The following is a 5,473-nucleotide window of genomic DNA, read 5'->3' as shown; positions in this document are numbered from 1 at the left end:
TCAACTTTGCCTTTGTTTCCTTTAGGTAATTGAATTTTAATTTGTTTCTAAAAAGTTACCCTAGATTAATTAGAATTCACCGGCAGGTCAGTCTGTCAATTCTGAGGGTTGGATGCTGATGTGGAGTCCCGAAATACACAGTTATCCCTAGGGGTTACCAAACTTATGCCACGGTGGAGTCTCCAAAATGGCGTTGCTAGCACTTGCAGGAACCAGAACCAAAATGATGTGCAGTCATTCCAATTCATCAAGAAAAATACTGCTACTTTTGGAATGAACCGGAATCAATATGCAGTCATTCCAATTTATCAAGAAAAATACTGCATCTTTTGCAATGAACTGGACTCAATGTGCAGTCCAATTTATCAATAAAAATACAAGTACAAACAACTCTCTAACTCCGACCACTTCCAAATCCACATTCTCATTCATTCATTAATCACAAAACCCAAAACCCACACAACATCAAAGTTTCAATCTCCATCACAAACACAAACACAAACCCAACAAAACATTAGAAACATAATAAAGAAAGAAACTTCAAAAAAACTAAACACAGTCCAGTTTACTGCCTCCAAGAGACCTTCCAATATCAACCTTCCTTTCAGTCTCCACCCATCCAAATCCACCTTACCCTGACTCTCTTGTTAGCAAATTCTGACTAGTGACTTCCATGCCCATTCTTTGTTTGCAAGCGGTCACTCTTAGCGAGCCTCCTCGTCCTCCTCCCTATTTCCATTTTTCTTTACCCTAGGGTTGTCGGCCAAAATGAAAAACAGGGGAGAAAAGAAGAAGATCTTTGTGATTACATGGAATGGCCACATATTTTGCCTTGGTTGACGAGGAAGATGTTTGCAATGTTGACACTACAGCTTGGTATAAAATTGGTGACCATTGAGGCTGACTGTGTATTCCAGGACTCCAAATCAGCATCCAATCCTCTGAATTGACAGACTGACCTGCCGGTGAATTCCAATTAATCTAGGGCAACCTTTTAGAAACAAATTAAAGTTCAATTACCTAAAGGAAACAAAGGCAAAGTTGAGTAACCTCTCAAAAAATTTACTCGAGTTTTGGCTTCCCTAGGGCGTATTTGGTTAGAAAGTGAGTAACAGAAGCAGTGGAAGACCAAAAACACCACTTTGATGGAAGTGTTGATTCCAGTTAGAAGTCTTCACTTTCATGTATTTAATTGAGAGGAAAATTATTATATCAATAACCATTTCAGGTGTTTGGATGGTAGAAGTGAAAATTTGAAAAAATAACTTCAGTAATTTCTTGTGTTTGATAACACCTAAGTGGATTTATGATCACCACTCCGGGATGGGGATGAGGTTATCCCATATTTGTTAAATAGGTTATAAATACTTTTAAAATGTAATTTTGTTCATTAATATATTATGATGTTAATTAATTATTTACGAAACATAATATTTTTATAATGATAAATTGGGATAATTTTAACTCTGCAAAGTTTTAATTGAATTAATTTTGTTTTCTTTTCCTTATAACCCAAAACTAAAGCAGGTATACACTTAATATTTTTTTTTTAATCTTTTTATTTTTTGGCAATATGATCTTTCAATTATAAATGCTTTCAAATATTTTTTTAAATTGTATATATATATTTGACAATATGATCTTTCCATTATCTGTGTTTTCTATTTTCGTTACCATTATTTTATATGTTTGTATTAATTTATTTTTTTAATCTTTACTAAACACAAGTGATATATCCATTTTAAAAAATATTATCAAATAATGAATTTGCAAAGGCAACCACAAGAGGAAACTTCCAAATTGTTGATTTTTAAGATAAAAAATCAATCCTTTCTATCTATTATCTATCAAACCTCTTTAATAAACCTTTTAATCACCCATATAGTAATGTAAACATCCACAAAAAATCAATATTATAAACAAGATATATACTTACACTTCCCAATACACAAAATATTCTACAGTTAATTTACATTACCCAAAAAGATTTTAAATATTGACAACAAACAACAAAGGTCACATCATTCACTTCCTACAAAGTGAATCAATTTCATTACATTTGAATACATAATTCAAATCTATTCAACATTCACATCTCAATAACATTCAACCACTGTAAGAAAAAATCTATATCGGCACAGAAAAATTGGTACAAAAAAAAACGTAACAAATTTGTCACAACATTTGATACGTAATTAACTAACTGTGTCAAATATATAATTTTTTTAAAATATTTTTTTAATTCCGTTCCAAATACCGTGCCAAATATACAAATTTGCTAAAATTTAACATGACAATGCCAAATACAGTGGCAAACATATATTTTTTAAAATAATTTATTAATATCGTGACAAATATAGTGCCAAAAACCTAAATATAATAATATACTAATATTGTGCCAAATGCCTTGCCAAATTACAAATATAATAAAATATTAATACTGTGCCAAATTCCGTGCCAAAAAAACACAAAAATAATTTTATATTTATACCGTGTCAAATATTGTGCCAAAAATATAAATATATTAATATATTAATACTGTACCAAATACCGTACCAAAAATATAAATATAATAATATTTTAATATCGTGCCAAATATTGTGCCAAAAAACACAAATATATTAATATATTTATACCGTGCCAAATACCATGCCAAAAATATAAATATATTAATATATTAATCATCATGCCAAATCACGCGTTAAAAAAATACAAATATAATAATATATTTATACTGATGCAAATAACGTGCTAAAAAAATATAAATATATTAATATATTAATACTCGTACAAAATCACCGTCACTAAAAATATAAATATAATAATATATTAATACCGTGCCAAAAAACCCAAATATAATAATATATTTATACTGTGCCAAATAACGTGCCAAAAATATAAATATTAATACCGTGCCAAATACCGTTTTGAAAAAACCAAATATAATAATATATTTATACCTGGCAAAAATATAATTACATTTAAAAAAAAAAAGAAATAGATTAGGTAAAAAAAAACCATTGTATGTGGGATGGTTCACTCATTCAATATGTGAATGTATACATACACATGTCATGACAACCATAAGTTAATGGTTAACTGCTAGTAAATTAGAGATATTAATAAATACATGAATTTCCAAATGAATCTATCAGCACTTCATAATAGAATCCGGATCTCGATGCCAACACACCACCGATTAAACAAATTTTCTTCCCATTTTCTCCCCTTCCTCTTCCCCTCTCTATATCTCTCTTTGTGTGAAACCCTCTTGAGAAAGTTCAAAGAGCTTCTTGTTTGTCGTAAATCCTCGCATTCGTATGCTGCTTTGGATCTCCATCTTCTTCCGATCTCGTCGTCTCTCTTCGCCTTGGAGTTGATTAGATCTCGATTTGTGAAACCCTTGAAGTTTGCGCTTGATTTAGGTATCTTTTTTTGGTTTTTTTCATCGATTGAATTGTTCTAGGGCTTCGGTTTGATGCATTAAGGTGTTTGATCTCGTGTTTTGATGTGTTTATCATGGTTTGTGGTATTTAGGGTTGGAATTTGTTGTGATTAGTGTGATTACAGGGAGGGTATGGCGAATCGGATGAAGGATGATGAGAAGAATGTGAAGATTATTTGAGGGCTTCATTAAACAATCTTTTCTCGGAGGTTAGTTAATTTGTCTCCAAACCGGAGTTCATTATTTGCTACTAAATTTGTATAAAAATCCGGTAATTAATTAATCTTATTTTGTGCTTATGGGTAGGTATGCCAACCTTCCACTGATGGGAAAAGCGGCCTTCTCAGAGCGGACTATGACCATGGCTCCAACTCACCCTACCCAAGGTAAGCCCAAGAATCCCTCAAGTCTTCATTTAATAATTATTCCACTTGTTTTTTTTCTCCATCTTCAATAATTGCTCAAAATTTAAACTTTTTTCTTTTTGGTGTGATTATCCTTTTACTTTCAAACATATGACGTTCACACATTGCATCATTTTTCTATGTTGAATAAAAATAACAAATATAAACACATTCTAGGAAACACATACATTGATGAATAACAATGCATAAAGCATGGATTTATCAAAAGGGAAACAAAAAGGTGTTCTGTGGTGCACAATAAGCCATGTTTGTGGAAAAGGAGGATAACCTATAAGCAACAGATATTTTTTTTTAAGTCCACCTATTTTGGTTGGTCATGAGCTGAATTAAGGAATAGAAGAAGAAATAAGGAAAGTACAGGGGAGAAAACAAAATAAAAGAGTTGAGACTTATGGTAGGAAAAGAGAACAAGGTTTTAAGCAACACATTTCCTTTCATTTTTGTATTCATCTTATTTTCTTAATTAAAGAGAATGAAAAAGAACTTACCTTACTATCTTTTCCTTGTTGGTTATTCTTCAATCCAAACATAGTCTATAAGTAAATGAGTGCAGGATTTGAAACACAATCAGCTTCCAATCAATACAATGGGAAAAAAATACAGGCTATAGGCATGAAAGTATTGAATATAATAATGGTAATGAATGACGAAAATTTTAATTGTAAACAATTAAATGGGGAGTCAACATAAAAACTAGCTTCCATGATGAATTCCACAAGTTTACAATTGAACTCTTACACAAGCCAATTCTAACTAAATAGATAATAATTTCTGGAACCTTCATTTATTAACTAATAACCATTTGAAGGATACACCAAATTCATCACTTAATCTCCCTTCTCTACATCACCCAACTCTAACGACAATGATGCCCTCCTTGTTGGATATGGCAGAAATTTAGTGAATAAATTCTCTGAGACAAATGGGGAGCTCACAGCTCAAGAAGCCCCTGATTCATCATTCAGCAAGGTGTAATTATAACTGCTCACATTCCTGAAGTAGCAACCAACAGTACTCTCATACCTATACATTGTGCCGTGAGAAAGTATCTGTTTGTTAGATTGATGTGAGAAGGATAGAAATTGATGATATTGAGGTTTCATTGGAGTATTATTGTTTTAACTGGTTCTACATGCATTACAATTTAATTGATGATATTAAAGTTTGGAGTATTGATTTCAAGGTCTGATTATGGTGTGTGTTCGTTCTCAGATTCTAGGTCCTCGCATTGGTTACTTACCTTTGTTGGTACCTCTTTTGAAACCCTATTTTAGTAGTACGCTTCCTCTGAGCGTTGACACTGTCTGGTTCGACTACAAAGGCTTGGCCTTGAAGTGGTTCGTTATTCTTTTCATCTCCTTGAGCTCTGGGATTTCTTCAGATTAAGGTTTGAAATTTTTGCTTTTCATGAATGAATGTTATGTATATACCTACATGAGTTCTCTTTGATCTCTTATGTACAGAACCAGAGAGGCCATGGAATTTTACGGAAATTTTCAATGAAAATGTTAAATTTTGAATCTTGTTTCAAGGTTTAATGCAGTTTTAATGAGTTTTTATTAATTCCCTATGGTTAGGTTATAATGATTGTATGACTTGGTTA

General features: G+C 31.8%; 1 long non-coding RNA gene across 1 annotated transcript; it reads left to right on the top strand.

The window, feature by feature from the left end:
• The first annotated feature begins 3,266 nt into the window (after positions 1-3,266).
• Positions 3,267-5,251, top strand: LOC120255573. The gene is made up of 4 exons (XR_005535038.1): positions 3,267-3,425; positions 3,560-3,654; positions 3,752-3,831; positions 5,083-5,251. It is a non-coding gene; the product is annotated as an uncharacterized LOC120255573 (long non-coding RNA).
• The last annotated feature ends 222 nt before the right edge of the window (positions 5,252-5,473 follow it).

This window comes from Dioscorea cayenensis, unplaced genomic scaffold, assembly GCF_009730915.1.
Source record: "Dioscorea cayenensis subsp. rotundata cultivar TDr96_F1 unplaced genomic scaffold, TDr96_F1_v2_PseudoChromosome.rev07_lg8_w22 25.fasta BLBR01001076.1, whole genome shotgun sequence".
Classification (NCBI taxonomy): Eukaryota; Viridiplantae; Streptophyta; class Magnoliopsida; order Dioscoreales; family Dioscoreaceae; genus Dioscorea; species Dioscorea cayenensis.
Note: the sequence above shows the minus strand (reverse complement) of the source record. Positions and strands in the feature narration are given on the sequence as shown.